Consider the following 20,768-nt stretch of genomic DNA (forward strand, 5'->3'; position numbering starts at 1 on the left):
GAATGGTTACATTGGACTTTTGAAAAACCTACCATGAACAACAAAGAACGGTTATAATGTCAGTCCTACTTCATATAGCCCGCACCGCAAAGGACAGTGGTAGTTGGTGGGCGCTCCTTTATGAGTCGTGCTTAGGCTTCGCCCACCTCCATTACAAATTGCGGTGGGCCGCCAGCAGCAGGGAAGGCTGCACCACCATAGGGCGCCGCTAGTTGGAGGACTCTGCTGTTGCTTTCTGAGCCATCCTTAGGCTCAGCCCACCACCATTACAAATTCCGGCAGGCCCCCTGCAGCGGTGAAGCCCACACCAGCAAAGGGTGCCGGTAGTTGGAGGATACTGCTGTTGCTTTCAGAGCCGGGATAATGCTTCACCCACCTCAATTACAAATGTCAGCAGCAGCAAATTCTGCACCGCAAAGGGCGCCGGTAGTTGGAGGACACTGCTATTGCTTTCTGAGCTGTGCTTAGGCTCGCCCCACCTCCATTATAAATGTCGGCAGGCCGCCCACAGCGGCAAAGCCCAAAGCAGCATAGGGTGCAGGAAGTTGGAGGACGCTGCGGTTTCTTTCAGAGCCATGCTTTGGGCTCAGCCCACTGCCATTAAAAAACTCCAGCAGGCTACCTGCAGCGCCGAAGCTTGCAACGTCAAAGGGCACCAGTAGTTGGAGAATGCTGCTATTGCTTTCTGAGCTGTGATTAAACTCTGCCCACCTAAATCACAAATTTCGGTGAGCCACCCGCGTTGGCAAAGCCCGCACCGCCAAAGGTTGACGGTAGTTGGAGGAGGCTGCTATTGCTTTCTGAGCCATGCTTAGGCTCTGTCCATCTCCATTACAATCTTCAGCGGGCCGCCCGCAGCAGTGACGGCCACACCAGCAAAAGGCACCTGTAGTTGCAGGATGCTGCTGTTGCTTTCTGAGCCCTGCTTAGATCCCGCCCATCTCCATTACACATTTTGGACGGCTGGCTGCAGTGGCAAAGCCCGCAGCGGCAAAGGGTGCTGGAACTTGGAGGACGCTGCTGTTGCTTTATGAGCCATACTTAGGCTCCGCCCACCCCCTTACAAATTTCGGGTTGTGAGAAAAGGGATGCTCCAAACACCTCAGCTAAATGTGTAGGTCCTAATTGTATGGTAATGGATAAAGATATTATCCTCCAGGAAGAGGAGGTAATCACAGCCAGCCTTGGCAAGTGTCTTTCCATTAGTACCAAACAACTACCTAAACTCATTAAGGACCCACTAGCGGATTTGAGGTAGGAAAAAGAGTGGGGCAAGAAGTGGGAAGAAACTTCTTCCAGTTTGTATGTCAAGTGCTGGTGGTGACAGGGATAAGGTCAGTGATTTGATAAAGTTTTGGCCCAATAAGGAGGAAGATGGTATTGTAGGCCATGGAATTACAAAAGCTATGATGCGTTAGCCGAAGTGCAGGATTTTGTCTTTACATCTGCAGAACTAAAAAAGCTTGAGGAAACAGAGGCAAATTAATTAGTGATCCCTGTTGTGTTAGTGGAAGTGCAGGATTTTGCCTTAACATCCGCAGAATTAAAAGAACTTGAGGTAATAATGGCAACGGATCCAGTAAAATCTGTGTAGTGTCAGGCTGGGGGGACAGAGGCATAAGCGAGGGTAGTAATTGAACCCTTAATCCCCTCAATAAATAGATTCTCATCCCTGGGCCAGCAGGGTTAGAAACAGGGGACTGTGTGACAAGATGTACAGAGAAAGAAGACGGGGGCTAAAACCAAAGGACTTTGAAAGGATGTGTTCATCAAAGAGGGTGGTCCAAAATGTGGCAAACGGGAAATGAGTGATAAAGGTGTCATGAAATCAGTCAGTGAACCTGAGATAGGAACTTGTGATCCTGATACTCTAAATGAGTATTTTAAAGAGTTAACTAATATTCTAAAAGCCCTACACCCCATAAAAGCCATTGAATAATTGGTGAATGAAGTTAGGTCCCTGAAGGATGTCATACTCACATTTTATTGATTGTTTTGTAGCTTAAAAAGGCTTTTCACAAGTTTATATTCTATTATAATAGTGCATTTTACATTTCTGTTATAAATGACAATAACTGTATTTATACAAACTAGTTCATATTTCAATTAAAAAAACTTTGCAATCATAAAAAGAGAAGTTTTTTTGTCTTATTATAATTATCAAATCTGTTTCTTTTGAAGAATCAAATTGAGATTTCTTTAGGCTTTTAAAGTCTTAAGCGTCAATCCGGTTTGATTGTCTGACGCTAATCTTTCCCAAAACAGAGTTGTTGATATCCACTAGTCTTTGTCTACAAATCCTTTGAATTGTTTTATTCTCAGTGCTTTAGTTCCCGCACAGTCAATTATTAGATGCTTTAATGTTTGAATTGATTGGTCAGAACATAGATCTATTTATTGTTTTGGTAGGTATCTTTGTGTCTTATATGTAATATTTCTCTAGTTGATAAGTGATTGAGGTGAAATCCATTTGGAAAACATCTCAGATACCTGGGACACCAGCCCCTGGGCTTCTCACATGATGACAAAGATGAGCACAGACATGAGCAACGCATCTCAGAAATTGTATTGATCCAGTCTGTCCTTTTGGCCTATTCTTTGACATTTGTTGGATTCTGTAATAAAGTTATATCATCTGTCTCACATTTTAGCAAGATTTCTAATGCATTAATGTTTTAGCTCTTTCAAGTAACAATTATTGCCTTGTCCCATCATGTCTTTTATATTCTCATATTAGGAATTCCTAGATGGATCTATGATGTTTTGAAATAATTACTCTCCATTTTATCTGTGATCTAAATGATTCTAAGCCAAGATCATACCTTAATGAAGCGATCGGTAGAGACTGTGATAAATTCAATACATGCTTCCACAATTTGCCTTCAAGTCTGTTCCAATTGATGTCTTTTGTCACAGAGTTAAATCCAGACCATAAATGAATGAGGGAATTACTTTTCCTCTATAAAATGTAATCAGTGTAAGTAGAGAAAACTTACAAAAGGAGTGTAATATGTTCTTCAATTGCACACCCAACAGTGATATTTTGTGCTCTGGCTCGTGTGTCAATAGACTTATTGTTGGATAACTAGATAAATAAAATCCAAGGTATAAGACTTGTTTTACTACTTCTATAGTCCGTCCACTCATATGCCATGCAAAATGCATTGCATGTTTTTTTAATTGTTTAAACGTTACAATTTTGGATTTGTTTGGGTTAATCTGTAGGTCATTCAATGCAGAATAGTCCTCTATTGCTTTTAATAAGTATTTCAACCCTATAGGTGTATAATCTATGAGAACTATATCATCTGCGTAGACAATCCACAGGAGTTTTAGCGAACCTACTTTGGGACTGGCCAACCCAGCATGATCCAGACTTTTATATAGGTCAGATAAATATAAGTTAAACAGGAACAAGTCCAATCTACACCCTTGTTTGACCCCTTGGATTGCTTAAATTCCCTGCTCTATCCAGTCTGACCTGTAATGTGGTATTCTTGTGGAGTTCTATTATGATGGCTGATAATAGTTGGGGTATTCCCCATTTTTGCAATTTACTCCACAACAGGCTTCTGTTGACCATATTGAAAGCCCGTGAGAGATCATTCCACGCTCCATACAGTATGGCTCCATATTTTTGGAATGACTTGATGGAAATTTAATTTATTACTAAACCATTGAGTGATGTTGAAAAACATTTATGGAAACCAATTTGCTGTTTTGGCATCATTCCTTTATCTTCTGCCCATATTTCTAATTCTTTCAGTACTATTCCAGCAAAAATGTTTCTATCTACATCAGAAAGGGAGATCGGGCGATAATTTTTAGGATCTTCCTGATCTCCCATCTTGTAGATGGGAATGATGATACATTTCTTCCATGATGCTGGAACTTGTGTAGATCTGATGGCCTCTTTAAATAGAGCTGCTAAAACTGTTGACCATGTTCTGGTATCAGATTTTAGGATTTGATTGGTAAATCCATTTGGTCCAGCTGCCCTGGAAAGTGAGGCTGACTTAATGGCTTGCTCCATTAGTTCCACAGTCACTGTCATTATAGTGTTCCTTTAGCTTCCTTGGTGGTTTGTTGTATTGTGTACTCAGATAATGCTGCCACATGTCTCATTGATAACATCACACTGGGTGTTATTTTGTGGATTCGATATTGAGTTTGTCTGTTGTACAGCTCTTAACGTGAGCCATTGACTAATTTGTATATTCATTTCTCAGTTGTTTTACTGACTACCTATATTTATACTCGATTAGTTGTTTTATTGTGATTTGATGTTCCACTTTTCTTAAATCAATTTTTTTTTTGTCCAAGTGGCGCCGTCACATATGTTTATGTCCAGTCTTGTTTGTTTTACTCGCACTGCAAGGTATTTTTTCGATTCCATATGAATTCCGTGGAATTAGATGGATTGCATGCTGCTCTTATTTCATCATCTTGCCAAATATCAATACAGTTTTGTAGCTTTTTATTCAATATTCTTCCTCTACTGAAGGTTGCCACATTCTTCTTTCCATTATTGATTATGATGTCTTTTGATGTGTTATATATGTTGTTCTTATTGTAATTGTGTATTGTACCAATGAGCACATTACGATCACTGCTGTTGGTTTCAAACAAGTCCTGGGAAAGAAATAGATAATCTATTGTTGTGCTGAGGCTTCCCTTCTTCCAAGTGGCTTTTGCAGGTATGTCCCCTTTTATATTGCCATTTGCCATGATGAAGTTCCACTGTGTAAGAAATTCATGCCAACGTTTACCATTTTTCGTTGATTTTCTTTTTCGTCCTTCTGTTTGGTGTTGTGTTTCTAGACATTGTGCATTCTTATCTCCCATTAGTACTGTATTTGCTAGACCAGGCTGTACTTGTATACTTAATAGAAGATGTGTTACTGCTTGTAGGAATTGTTCTAAATCAATGTTTGTTGGATTCCAACATAAATTAATTATTGCTATTGTTTCCATTATTTTCATATTTTTTTTGTCTCAATTTGTATGGCCAATATGGCCTGTGTGTTCTTGTCCAAGAGAGTGATGTTATGAATTTTTGAATTTCGACAGGCAACCTGCAGACCTCCGGAGGGTCGTCCTTTGCATCCAGTGTGGCAAATTGATCTATTATAGAGAACCAGTCTATCTTAAAACTTGATCTGAGCCATGTTTCCTGGAATGTAATTATGTCATAGGTGTTAAATATGTCCTCTCTAGTAATTTTATTTTTGAAAGAGCTAGAGCCTCTTGTGTTCCAGTTGCACAGTTGCAAGTCTTGTTCTGCTAAAGCAATTCATTCGGAAGGTCTAATTTCTTAAATTGTTCTGTGATTATGTTTGATATAATGCCCATGCTTTGGTGTTGTTATTGATTTGTGGGGTTTTGCTGTTTTTTGTTTCTGCATATTTGATTTTGTTGTTAGTCATCTCTGTTACCTGCCTTGGATCATCCTTTCGGTGAAGTTGTGTTTCATCTACTCTCTCCGTCCATTGTGGTATTTCTATGGAAGTGGTGCAGCCTTGTTCTATTAATTCATTATTTGCTTCTAAAATCGCATTCACTCCCAATTGAGATTTTAGCCCTATTTCTACGATATCTGTGCATTTGGCATGATGGAATGTGGGATATATTGTATATCAGTCGTTAAAAAGAGTTAGAGATCTGTAGTTTTTTTTGAAGATTGACAGAATCATGTCTGGATTCAGGGGCTTAGATCCTGTTACCTTTCTGTATAGTCTTTTCATACACACTTTCGGAATAGCAAAAGGTGCAGTAGTGGATGGTTTTGCTTCTGATTTTCCTTTCACTACATTCTCTTGATCTTTTGTGCAATTGCATACACATCTGATTTGACATTCTTCCCTTAATGTTTGTGTGTTGTAATTTGGCTTTTCAGCAGTTGTTTCATTGGAATAAGTATCTTGTTTTTCCAATGTGCACTTTATACTACTGTTACTTTTGTTTTGGTCTTCAGTTGTTTCTAATTAGTGTTTTCCTCTCATGAAATAGGTGCTTATTTTAGTGGAGCTTTCACCATATCTGCTTCAATTCCGATCATATTCACATCTACTACTTGTTTTTGAGAGGCACTCTCATTATTGTTTCTCTTTTTGTCTTTTTTCTTGTGTTTTGCCTTTTCAAAGTTTCATCAATTTCCTTGTTGGCATTTGTCACTTTCTTCTCTGATGACTTTTTGACATCCTTAATTGAAGGTAAATTTAAGGCTTTCATGAACTCAGTAGTATCTGATTTTCTTATTTTTTTTTTCTTTTCCAATTTTTAGGTTTTGTTTCTTGTAAGGCCTCCTCTGCGTCCAACATTTAATGTTGTTTTGTATTTTTCTTTTTTTTAGTAGATCTTTTCCTGGTTTTTTCTTGTTGTTTCCTGCTTGATGCTACAATTTGTTTGATGCGAGTTGTATGTGACGCATCTTGGAAGTATATCTCCTCAGAGATTTGTGCCAGACGTATGAATTAATCCATCATGTATTCAGACAAAGAAGAATCATTCCATTCCTGACCATTAGTTTTCTGACTGTGTGTTTGAGCTACCATAGTCATCTCTTGTTGTTGTCGTGCATGATTTCTCAGAGAAATCATATATACATTAATTGATTCCACTTGTGAATTGGTCTCTTTCCATTTCACTGGTAAGTCCTTCATTATACTTGATTGGTCAGTCATTTCTGTTTTTATACCAAGGAACATTGGTTTGTTTGTTTGTTTGTTTGTTTATTTATAGTGCGCGCCAGACCGGGGGGTATCCGGGCGCGTGTTCAAGAATACTTTAAGCTTACATGTTACAGTTACACATTTCAGGAAGGTTACAGGGTGCATTGACAGTAAATGATGACAATATACATGGTTATGTACACAGGTGATTGTACACAGGGGTGTGTACACAGTATACATTGAATGTCGAGGAGCAAGGTAGGTTAAGCGGGGGGATGAACGAGGTATGCGTTCAGCTGCAGATCAAAAGGTGGGTCAGATGTGAGTAGTCCTAGTCTAGTCAGTTATAGGTTGTTTTCTTTGAGCCATTTAATGCAGTTAAGTCTGAAGTGTGGATAAGATTGGTCAGACCTTAGGGATGATGGGAGGGAGTTCCATAGCTGGGCCGCTTTGACAGGGAAGCTGGTGCCTCCGGCTGTGTTCAATTTAAATGGGGGCACAGCTAGTTTGTTGGTGTATGCTTCTCTGGTAGGTCTGTTAGAAGTTCTTCTTTTGAATCTTTCTGTTAGGTATTTGGGGGCTAGGTCATTAATACTTTTGAAAGTCAATGATGCTGTTTTGAGTTTAATTTTGTCAGCTGTGGATAGCCAGTTAGATTGTCTTCTGACGTCTGAGATATGCTCTCTTCTTGGAATCCTAGGGCGGCTCGAAGGGCGTTGTTCTGCAGGGTTTGGATTTTTTGCAGTGTGTGTTTATTGGACCCTATGTATAGTGCATTACAATAGTCCAATTTGGAAAATACCAGGGCTCTTGATAGGTTGAGGCAGCTGGCAGTGGATAGATATGGTTTAGCTGCTCTAATCAGCTTACAGGTGTAAGCGGTGCTAGAGGCCATCGCATTCACCTGCTTTGTTAGAGAGAGGCAAGAGTCGAGGTAAAAACCTAGTGTTTTTACTTCTTTCGCTACTTTAATGGTGTTGCCATCTATGACAAATGATGAGTAGTCATTGTTCAGTCTTTTGATATTTTGTGTGTTCCCCAGTATGATGAGTTCCGTTTTGTCATCATTCAGGCATAGACCATGTCGGGCCATCCATGCCTGGATGATGAGGTATATTCTGTTCACCAAGGCCAAATCCTGTTCATAATCCCCCGAAAGTGGGATGAGAATCTGAGTGTCATCTGCATAGTTTGTGTAGGTGACACCCAGAAGGTCCAGATCATCGAACAGGAGCTTCGTGAAGATGTTATACATAGTCGGAGAGACACAGGATCCCTGGGGGACGCCACATGTGATAGGTACTGGGTCAGCCGCTGCGGAGGTGGAGAAAACCCTCATGGTTCTGCCGCTTAGGAATGACCTGATCCATGCAATGGCATGTGTGGAGAAGTGGGCCGCGGTTTCCAAGTGGGTACATAGCACATCATAATCCACCAAGTCAAATGCCGCTGAGAGGTCCAACAGGAGGAGTAGGGCAGGGTTTCCAAGATCTCTCAGCTCATCGACTTGGGTTTTGAGATCGATAAGCGCAGTTTCGGTACCATGTTGAGGCCTGAAGCCTGACTGTCTGGTACCTAATAGTTGGTGCATCTCCAAATATTTTTGGATCTGGAGGTAGGCCACTCTGTCTAGGATTTTTAGCAGAAATGGTACCATAGTGATTGGCCTGTAGTTAGTCGGGATGGCGGGGTCCAGGGTTTGCTTTTTATGGAGGGGGAGGACCCATGATTGTTTAAGATTGTCTGGTATAGTGCCAGATGCAAAGGAAGCATTAATGAGTTTGGAGATAAATGGGGATAGGTCTCTGGCCGCGTCTTTTATCAGTTGGGCTGGGCATATGTCGCCTCGACAGTTGGTTGGTTTGAGTGAGAGTATTATTTTTTCAATCTCTAGGATGGTTACTTTTGTGAAGTTGAATTTGTGTTCTGGCTTGGCAGAGGCGGGTGGTTTACCACTTTGATTGGTTGAAGTGGGTATATGTTGTTTCTTTTTCTCAATTTTGGTTTGGAGTGTGGCAATTTTGTTGTTTAGAGCTTTTTGGATGTTAGAACACCACGTATTATTTTTGTCGCAGTTGTCTGGAGCAGGGATAGGGTTTTCCAGTTCCTTTAGTATAAGAAATAGCTCTTTGGTTCCAGATTTAGCCTGTAGTATTGTGTTGTTAAAGTTTTCTTTTTTGGCCCTCCTTATTTCATTTTTGTAGATCTTAGAGGCACTGATGAGAGCTACTTTGTTATTCTCTGTTGGAGTTAGTCGCCAGGCAGATTCGCATTTGCGTTTTCCAATTCTTAGGGATTTGAGGTGAGGGGTGAACCAAGTGTTTAAGTGTGCTCTGGGCTTGCTTTTTCTCATTTTCAGCAGGGCGATAGTGTCCAAGGCTGTGGCCATGGTTGAGTTGAATTTGTTCACTAGGGCTGTTGGGTTTAGTGATTCAGATAAGGAATTTAGAGTTGGGAGGATAAGTGGTAGCAGTTTGTCTGCAGTTATGTTTTTTTTTATTTCTGGTTGGTGGGGGGGGGCAATACAATTTCCTTGGGTTGGGTGGTGTTTTCATTTATGAGGAAGGTTATTAGTGCATGATCTGTCCAGATTTGTGGGCAGACATCAGTAATTGTTACATTACAATTGTGATTGGCTACCCAGTCGAGTGTTCGACCTTTTTCGTGAGTAGGTTGTGAGATTCTTTGGGTAAATCCCAGTTCTGTGATGACATTGGCGATGTTAGTCGCTTGCAAGTCTTTGTGGTCGTTGAAACCTAAGTTCATGTCTCCCAGGAGGATGGCTTGTGATGAGTTTTTTAGATTGTTTGAGAGGATAATAGAGATGTCCTCCTCAAAGGTTCCAATGGGACCTGGAGGCCTATAGATGAGGTGTATGTTGATAGATTGAGAGGGTGATGTTGAGAGTTTGGCAGTTAAGGATTCACAAGATTTGGTGATTGAGGGCATTTCTATTGTTATGGCAAGGTTGTTTTTAGCGATGATGGCTAGGCCGCCTCCTCGAGAGTTGGTTCTGTCCTCTCTGAGAATGTTGTAGTTAGGGGGCAGGGCGAGCATCCAAGCGGGTCCTGCTGCTTGGTGAAGCCAGGTTTCCGTTATGGCTAGAAGGTCATAATCGCCTATTTGGATAAGACCGGAAATTTCGGTGGCATGTGCTATTAATGATCTAGCATTAATGAGGGCACCCTTCAGCGGTATGTTTGGTTTGGGTGTCGCAGGGGTGACATGGCTTTTCTTTTTGGTGGGTCTGTTGCTTGATTTGCGGTGGTTGTTAATGGGACTGTTAGCGTGGGAATCTCTTTTGTTGGGGAAGGTATCTAGTTTGGGGGCATTGCGTTGGTGGTCTCTTGTATTGCTAGGTTTGGTGGCTAGTCTGGCTGGGGGTTCATAGATTTTGGGTAGTCTTGATCGTAGCTTTGCATTTCTACTTAAGGTATCGCATGGGATATTTGTTATGGGGTGGTGGGTGATAGGTATCTTTATCTTTATAGTTTGTGGGTTAGTGTCTGGGTTAGTGTCTGGGGTGCTGGTCGGTCGGGGCTCGTCATCAGAGTTTGATGTTGCAGTAGGCATAGACTGCAGTGGGTGGTTTGCTGTTGTCATTGTGGAGCAAAGGGTGACCAGGAGGATGAATATGGGGATCATCTACTTCCTTGGTGAGTTCCATAAGTATGCCTGTGTAAGTGTGGCTCTTTAGCATCTCAAATAGGTTGACAAGAGAGTTCAAAACATAATTCAGGGCTGACAGAGTCAGTTTGTGCTCTTCTTCCTGACTCATTCTATTTACTTGAGGCTTCATTGTTGATTGATTTGTGGCCTGTTGTTTCACAAGCATTCTTTGTTAATTCTCCTTCAATGTTGCTCTAGCTGCTGACACTGGATTTAATTCATATGATATTTCTGTGGACTGCTGTAAATAAATTGAGTTGTCGTCTTCTAGTACAATTACTTTCTGAACTGGAAGGAGAATAGTTTTTGTTTGCAGTATTAAATTCTGTGGTTGCTCTTCTTTTTCTGTATCCAGTTGTTTAGAGTCTCCTAAATTGCAACACTTTCCTTTTGGAAAGTATTCCATTATTGTGTTTTTGATTGTAGTGGCTGTCAGAGTATATTCTTTGCTGTTACTTTGTGCTTGTACAGAGCTCAATTGATTGGGTATTGACTGTTGCTGACCTTTGCCCCATGTGCTGATCTCCAAGCATGAAGGGAACTGATTGTCTCTGATGAGATGGCCATTATTTAATGTATCCTGCATCTGTTCCTGTACCACAGACTTAAAAGTACTTCTTGCTGTGCTGTCTCACAATGGATGGTTTGCCTTGTATCTCCCAATTCCGGGGCTTTTAAGTCATCCCTCATTGGACCACTTCTGAGATTATACAAGCGCGCCATTGAGACAGTTTGTGGCAATCCGTTGTGGTGTTTTGATTTGATTTGTTTTGACTTTATTTTTGTACTTTTTCTCTTTTTTGTCTGTGAAAAATGCCTTATGTGAGCAATTATCAGTTGTGTGATTTATTCACTTTCAATTGAAATCAAGTTGTTGATTTCACAATAATTTACTTGGTTTTACTTCAATACCTGTATGAGTCCTGTTTTGAGACTTGAGTTCAGAGTGTGGTGTTCGGGGTTTGGAAGGTGTTAATTGTAATAGCAATGCTTACGGATTGATTATGTTGCTATGTGCTACTTTTGTATCGATTTTCCAATTGTGCCACTTATAAAGTTGATCCCTTTACCCACTAATTGCATAAGGGTCTACTTATTACCCTAACAATTGTACAGACAAATTTACAGACACTCTCCTTACTCACAGGTTGTTTTTTTTGTTGAAAATGTTCTTTTATTTTAAAATATATACAAAGTGATACACAACAAACAATCATTTACTATATACATCTTATATGAAAATACAATACAATAAAACTATTCCCCCCAAAGCTCAAAGTTCACTTCTGAAATCAAATATTCAGTATAACATAAGGAATTTACCCCATATCTTTTCAAACAATGTGTTTTTCTTTTCTCTACGATACAGAACTCTTTCCATCTCCACCAAATTATGCACCTCTGTAAGCCACACTGCAATGTCCACATACTCTGGCATCCTCCAACTTCTCAGAATTTGTTTTTTACCTTACCTCTGAAAATCCATTTTTTCTGACTAGTAGACAGTTTTTCCAACATGAAATCACTACCTAATATTATAGTCTTGAAGTCATATTTCAGTCTTTCAACTTTCACCTTCTCACAGATATGATCAAATTCTAACCAAAAACCTCTCCTTCGTGTGCAATCCCATAACATATGTTCTAGTGTTCCGGATTCTTGGACACAGGCCCAACATTACCACACATGCCTCTCCTTTGCAATCTCTCTGGCGTCCAAAAGACTCCGTTTAAAATCTTGATTTAGCACAATCGCTCTGTTAGCCCCAAAGAGCCTAGTTTAACATTGTCGCACATTCGAGACCTTTCACTCTCATCGATCTCGCTCCCAATTCTCCTGCTTCACTCTTCTCTCAATAAATTATTTCCTTTGTATGCAGCCACAACCATTCCATATACACGGCTGGCTAAACCACTCCCTCCTGGTTTCGGAATTCTTCTGAACAGGTCTAAATCCAATCCATCTTTCACCTCAATTTCCCCAACAGCTTTCTTAATTTTCCTATAATCAGTGCCTCTGAGATTTGAAATATTAAATGTGGTTGAATTTCTTTCCCTGTCATCCATCGCCCATCCTTGTAAAGGTGTCACAGCCATTTCACACCACAAAGGAACAACTCATGCCAGAAAATCACCTTCCCCTCGATTTTGATTTTCAGGTTCATCCAAATCGAGGCCCACGGATCTCTTGAAGCCTCAATACCAAGGTACCTGTTCAATTTCTCCCATGCGTTTCTAATACTCCTAGTAATAGGATCTTTTATACTACCTGTTCTAGACACTGTCGTTAACATTGCTCTGGGAGTGAGTGGTCCATGAAAACTAGTTTCAGCAAGCACCCACTTATCAGGTAGAGGTTCCAAAAGTCAACCTGGAATTGCGAAATAAAAGCCAAATGGTAAACTCTAAAGTTTGCCATTCCCAAACCTCCTTTTGACAATGGAAATTGTAACTTACTTAGTTTCAAACACGAGGGCATTTGGTCCCAAAGAAAGCTTTGAATAATCATATCCAGCTCCATCCAATATTTTTTCTCGATATCCAAAGGTATCACACCTAAGACATAATGTATCTTTAGAGCCGAAACCATTTTCAACGCATTCACCTTTCCCCAAAGACACAGGTGACGTTGCCTCCGCCTCTCCACATCTAATTTAAATGTAGAACAGACCATATTCATGTTTTCCTTAATAAAATCCTTAATCCCTGGTTTTATCCACACTCCCAAATATAACAGGTTATTAGCACACCATTTCGAACCCAACTGTGTAACTATACTTTTGTTGCAAATGTGTGCCAGGGGTAAGACCTCTGATTTGGCCCAGTTTATCTTGTAACCAGAACATCTGTTGAAATCCGACAAGACGTTCATTAATTTTGGAAGAGATTGTTAAGGTTGCTCAGCACTAAGAGCTGATCATCGGCATATAACCAAACTTTTTGCTGTAAACCCCAACATTTTACACCTTCTATTTCCATGTCTGATCACAGAACTATGGCCAAAAGCTCAATCACAATCACAAATAATAACAGTGAAAGGGGGCACCCTTGCCTTGTACCCCCTTCTAATTTGAAAGGTTCTGATCTCTGTCCGTTTGTATTGACATCTGCAGTCGGATAGGTGTAAAGCAACTTCACCCAGGACCTAAACTGGATGCCAAAGCTGATTCTTTCCAGGATCGTAAATAGAAATTCCAAATTGACCCGACTGAAAGCTTTTCCGGCGTCCAATGATAGGACCGACAAATCTTCCTAAGAATCTGTTGCTTTCGATATAGTATGCTATAATTGCCTGATATTACCCAAAGTTTTCCTCTCCTTCACACACCCAGATTGATCCCGGTGGATTACCATTGGTAGCAATGATTCCAATCTCATCGCTAGAACTTTGGCCAGAATTTTATTGTCCACATTTATGAAACTTATCGGTCTATAGCTTGAAGCCGAACTTTCATCCTTACCCTTCTTTAGCAGGACAGAAATCATAGCATGCCTTGTAGTACTGGGTAATAACCCCTTCAACAAAAAAGTGGTAAACATATTCAACAATAAGTTAATGGCAGAAATGGGGAGAATTCTGTAAAATTCCACCGGCGAACCATCTGGGCCAGGGGACTTTCCGGTATTTAATCTAGCAATTGCTGACCTGACCTCATCTAGCGTAATGTCTCTTTCAAGTAGTTTTGCGTTATCCACCAAGACCTTCCTGATCTTTGTATTTCTTAATGAACCTCCCATCTGCAACATTAATATTTGCCTAATTTTTGTACAAATCTTTATAGAACGCCTGAAAGACCTCATTTATTTCTTGTGGTTTAAAAGTGATCTTCCCATCGTTATCTCTGATTGAAGCGATTGCATGTTCTGATTCTCTCTTTCTTAATCTATAGGCTAACCACCTATCACATTTCTCGCCTCTCTCAAAGTACAATTATGATTAAAATACTTCTTCTCCATATGGTCTCTCAATAGTGTTTTTAATTCCTTTTTAAACCTCAGTAACTCTAGAAGCAAACCATTACCTGCAGGGCCTATCATCAACTTCTGTGAGATTTCCTTGATTTTTGTCTCTAATTCCTGTTGTTTCTTTTAAAAAAAAATGTCTGACCACTTTCCATGCCTATTAAAATACCTCTCATTGTGCACTTAAATACCTCTGACACCACATCAGCCCCAACCTCACTAGTGCAGTTTTCCTCAACAAACAATTCTGATTCAGCTAAATGTTTCTCCATTATTTCCTTGTTATATAACAATGAGGTATTTCACCTCCAAGTAAACTGCTTTTTCATTGTGGAGTCCAATTTTAAAAGCATTATTACATGTGCGTGATCCATCAGCAAAATATTTCCAATTTTATTTGTCACATAGCTTTCAGGCATTCTCCCACTCGTTAACAGCATATCTAGCCTAGAATAGACTGTGTGTGCCCCAGAGTAAAAATTGTATTCCCTGCTTGATGGGTTCTCTGGCCTCCACACATCATTCAGAAAGTTCCCTTATCAAATGTGGGAGCATAGATATTACAAAAAATCACTTCCGTCCCCTGAATGTTAACCAATAATGCAATCATTCTACCATCGCCATCACTCACTTCTTTCAAAACTTTCATTGGAGCATTCCTCCTAATAAGTATTGCTACCCCTCGCGATCTTATATTGAATGATGAGCCATACACTTTGCCAATCCAACCTTTTCTCACATTTTCAAGTTCTCCATGTATGAGATGCGTCTCCTGAATGAAGCATACATCACTCCTTAAATCATTTAAATATGTCATTACATTCTTTCGCTTTTGAATGTTGTTTAGTCCATTTACATTCCATGTTACCACACGTAGCTCATCCGCCATTCTCACTTCCTTTTTTAACCCACTAATGTCAACTGACTTTGCGCTTTTTAAATTATGTTCAAATGTGAACTCCAAGCCACACGCTCTGAAACAGATGCAAAACACAAAAAGCAACATAAAAAATACAGTACTATAACACATGTTAAAAACTGTCCAGTCCTGGACACCTCTCCCTAAATTTTAACCCTTATACTATTCAAATAACTTCTCTTAATGTTTTAATAACTAGGGTGCCTTTGGAGACCGAAGTCATCCATCTGTTGTGCCTCAGACATTTACCTTATTAAGTAATCAAATATGCAGATGGAAATGCAATTATTTTTTGTGTTGGACATACAGGGCCCATTCAAAGGAAATATTTAAACCGTCTTTGACGGTATTTAATGAATAAATCAATTTCTGTTCTTCTGTCTCAACTTAAGATCTCTAATACCCCCTCTAGGTTGGGGAAGGATCATCTCAATTATAAACCAATGAATATCATCTGCACTGTGTTGAGCGGACTTAAAATGTGCCACCAAGGGTTTTTCTGCTACACAATTTTTTACACAGGACCTGTGTTCGCAGATCCTCTGCCGTATAGGTCTCTTAGTTTTACCGATATAAAGAAGTCCGCATGGACATCTTATGCCATACACCACCCATTTGGATTTACAGTTGGTGAAGCTTTTCAAATTCCGTTTTCTACCTTCCAGATCCACACTCTTCATTTTGGTTGATAAGCAACACACAGAGCACTTACCACATTTAAAGTGGCCTACTACTGGTGGTAAATTCCAGAACATCGATTGAGTGTTGTCACTTCTGGCCCTAGATGTTCTGTACGTGTGGACCAGTTTATCTCTTAGGTTGGGCATTCGATGGAATGCAAACCGTGGCTTATTTATGGTGAAATCTTCGGTGTTAATCATGTTCCAATGTTTAAGTATGCATCTGCGCAGGTCGTTACTAATGGGTGAGAAAGTAGAGACGCATGTAATCTTGTCTTCCTTCACTCGAGGTTGTGTTACCAGACAATCCTGTCTATTGGTATTTTTAGCTCTTTTCATGGATCTCCGCAAAATATGTGAGGAGTAACCTCTGGCTTTAAGTCTGACCGACAAGTCGTTGCTATTTGTGCCAAAGTCTTCCTTCCGGTTACAGTTTCTCCTAATTCGTAGAAACTGTCTGAAAGGTAAATTTTGCCATAGGGATTGTGGGTGAAAACTGTCGAAAAGTAATAAGGCGTTTTTATCTGTAACTTTTCTAAAAAGAGTGGTACCAAACCTATTATTATCGTCTTTTTATATCTCGAGATCTAAAAACGAGATCTTGTCAACACTCAAGCTCATTGTGAAGTTGATACACTGCTCTTGGTTGTTAAGCCAAGTCAGGAAAAGTTCGAGCTCACGTTGGTTACCTCCCCACAACATGAAAACATCGTCGATGTATCGGACCCAAATTTTCATAAGATGTTTAAAAGGGTTATGTTCAGCGTAAACAGAATGTATCTCCAGGTCATCCATAAAAAGGTTTGCCAGGTCTGGGGCAAAGGTTGAGCCCATACTCGTACCGTGCTGTTGTTAATAGAATGTGTCTTGTTCTATAAAGAAATTGTTGGTGAGGGCAGGTCTAATACATTCTAGAATAAATGCTGATGGAACAGTTTTATCCTCTCTCATCTCCAAATATTTTTCCATTATGCTGACACATTTCATCTGGGGGATTGTCGTATATAGATCCTCGACATCTAATGTTACAAGTATGTCTCCGGCGCTTACCTCTATAGTGTCTAACACTTTGATCATCTGAGTAGTATCTTGTATGAAGGAATGCATGGTTTTCACAAACGGTCTCAGAAAAAAATCAGTATATACCGACAGAGGCTCTAAAATAGAACCAATGGCTGCCACAATGAGTCGCCCTGGGGGATCAATCGGGACTTATGAATCTTGGGTAAACAGTAAAAAGCTGGTGTCACTGGATGTTGTTGTATGAGAAATGCTTTTTCATCAGCATCTATCCAACCCTCGCTCTCTGCGTGGTTCATGAGACTCTCGATCTCCTCCCGTATTCTAGCTGTAGGATCACAGGGTAAGGGCTTGTAATAAATAGCTCTTTCAAGTTGTTTTTTGACTTCGGTGCGGTATTGGTCAATGCCCCACAATACCACCCCGCCCCCCTTGTCTGCTGGTTTGATAACAAAAGTTTTATTGTCTGCCAATTTTTTCATGGCCATCCTTTCTTCTTTGTCTTTTTTGGACAAGTTGTCTCTATGTATATTTTTTGCCTTGACCAGTGTTTTCATTTCTCTTATGATCTTATTCTCGAAACTGATAATCTCGGGGGAAACCATTGAAGATAACGGGGTAAAGGTAGAGGGCGGTTTCAAACCTGAGACACTTTTCTCCCGTGGTCGTTGGTCATCATGATCCTTAAAAAAGTACTTTAATCATATTGTGCAGAGGAAATTACGCACTTACCCGCTATGTTCGTTTGTGGTGGAAGCCTTTTTAATGTCGGTGCGCGTTAGTCACTTCACCCTCTGTATCGCTCCGACTTCTGTCAGCCGCGTCACCTTTCCATGAGTCAGGTGACGCGTAACCAGATGAAGTGAGAGATCTGAAGAATAAGCAGTTTTCTTCATGTGAGACATGAATACCGGGAGTGTGTGAGTCTTTGAAGTCTTCTCTCCCCCCGAAGCTGACATCAACCTTTGGGTCATTTCACTAGGCTAGCGGAAAGTATTGTTCCAGTTTACACGTGGCCGAAAGAAGTCGGAGCGATACAGAGGGTGGGTGACTAACGCGCACCGACATTAAAAAGGCTTCCACCACAAACGAACATAGCGGGTAAGCGCAGACTCGGCGCATGTTTGTGTTGAAGTCAGAGATAGCATGTTTTCTTACACAAAACGGACAGATATTTTCTTTTCCTTTAGAGCCGACCCGGCAGTGGTGTTGCAGATAACTATTAAGGCTTCATTATAACAAAAGAACCGGGCATTTGCAGTACCTGCAATGGTAATGAGCAACGACAGAGTTATCTTGCCTTAACCATGTGATAAATGCTAGATAGCAATAATTAGCGAAATCACGCATTTGAAGCACAAAGTGCACAGTTTGAGCCTCTTATCTGAAAGCGTTTGAACAAAGAATTGTAAGAAAAACATTCTATTATGGGTAATGATGATACCAAGAATAAACAAATCCTTCTGTTTAGAATTACATAGAGGTGAAGATGTAAAGGGTGCCATGATAGACCTGAAATGCTAAAAGTTGTAGTAACCATGTTTTTAAGATCAAATATTTGTTTGTTTGTTTTTGTAGAACGTTGAGAATATGGATATAATCGTGTGATGACATACAAGGAAATGGGAACATATGAAAAAGATTAAGTGCCCTGAAGACAGCACCAATAGGAAATGCAATTGGGATTGATTTATGTGCATTATCTTAACATTAATTTTGGTCCTAGAAACAAATTTTGTGAGTGTAGGCACATTTTCTTGCCCTCATAAATTAAGGGGGTATCATCAGAAATAGTAGCGGTAGAGATATTAATCAGCTCTCCACCCAGGCATAGAAGGGCCTGAATTGTATGTTTTTCTGACATATGAGTTATATGTATATGTGTAGATGTCATTGTCAGAATGAATTTTGATCATGTTGTTGTTTTTACACAAATGTATTGTCAATTGAGAATAGTTTTTTTGATAAATATTAAAATATGTATATTTTTGGATAATACATGGTCATTAGCCCTTTGTGATGGTTAAGGGGTGAACACGACTAGGTCCATAGGCATCTAAAAGCTCACCCTAAACAGAAAGAAAAGGAAGCTGTTTTGTGGGTTATTGTATATTTTGTGTTTACTCATTTCAGACATACAAAGACATTTAGACAGTAATATTAAAAAGGGCGGCAGAAAGAGACTCAATCTTACAAGATCTGAATTTAGGGCATTAGACAACCTTGCAAATGACAAGAGCATTACGATCATGGAGGCTGACAAAGGTGGCAATATAGTCATTCTTAACACCCAGGACTATATTGCATTGGGTAGAGAGCATCTATCCACACCTACCTGTTACTTGAAGCTTAAATCTAATCCTACCAGCAAAATTGTAACAGATCTGGGAAACCTGTTACAGGAATGGTATATCAAAGGCTTTCTTCCCGATGAGGAAAAAATAATTCCTCTATATCTCTGAACCAACTATGCCGACACTATACTTTCTGCCTAAAGGGCATAAGTCTTTTGACAAGTTACCTCCAATTCGACCTATTATGAGTGACATTAATTGGGCCACGGAGGGTTTATCCAAGTATTTGGATGAAGCATTGAAGCCATTTGTGTTGACTACATTGTCCTACATTAGGGACAGCACGCATTGCTGCAGGTCCACAAAACTGTTAAATGGGAACTTGAGTATCTGCTGGCTACCACTGACGTGGTGGCCCTGTATACCTCTATTGAGCATGAGCTAGCTGTGATGATGGTTGATTATACTTTTCGTAACTCTTCCACCTCTTTCACACAACATGTTGACCTGTTAAAGGACTTTTTGAGATTTGCACTGTCTAATAATGTCTTCATATTTGACAATTAATACTATGCACAACAAAAGGGAGTTGCAATAGGAGCAAAATTTGCACCTATCTTTGCAAACTTCTTCATGGCACAATATAAATAATAACATATTCTCAGGAACAATGCCTATGCTAGCAACCTCATTCTATGGCGACGCTTTATTGATGACATCTTGATCATTTGGAAGGGAACACAGTCATCATTTGAGGCCTTTCTAGAATATACCAATAACAATTGTTTTAGCATTACATTTACTGGCAATTGTAGTCCCTTGGAAATAGATTTTCTGGACTTACATATCTGTGTTGAGAATAATAGCATCTACACTTCTACTTTTCGTAAACCAACAGAGGTGAACTCAGTGCTGTTTGCCCAGAGTAACCACCAAAGGGCAACAGTAGACCACATACCGAGTGGGGAATTCCATAGGGTGAGAAAGATTGCAGTAAGACCTCGGATTACATCCGGGAATGTATGATTCTCAAACAAAGATTTGTTAATAGAGGGTACAGCGAACATGTCATTAGTCAAGCGTCATCAACATTTTTTAATGTGCGATAGGATGACTTATTGGTGCAACGAGACATGTCTAAAGATACATTACCTCACATTGCCATCATTACTAAATATTCTAATGATTCTTCAATTCTGTACAAACTGGTCAAGAAGCTTTGGCATATTCTCCGATAAGATAAGGATTTGTTACCTTTCTTATCAGAAAACCAGAAATTTACATTCACTAAAGCACTTACCATCAAACAGAGAGTATGTCCTTCCTTTCTGGATACATCCAGTGGTGCTGCTGGTGGTTGGCTTAAAGCCACCAATGGTTTCTTTAAGTGTGATCATTGTAACCAATGTATATTTGCACATGATAACTGTCAAATGTTTACTGACATGTTTGGAACTGTGGTTAGAATCAATAGTTTCATTAACTGCAAGTCATGCTATGTAGTATATGCGATCGTATGTGTATGTGGTAAATTATACATTGGCAGCACTATT

Source organism: Ambystoma mexicanum, chromosome 8 (assembly GCF_040938575.1).
Source record: "Ambystoma mexicanum isolate Mex_15411 chromosome 8, UKY_AmexF1_1, whole genome shotgun sequence".
NCBI lineage: Eukaryota > Metazoa > Chordata > Amphibia > Caudata > Ambystomatidae > Ambystoma > Ambystoma mexicanum.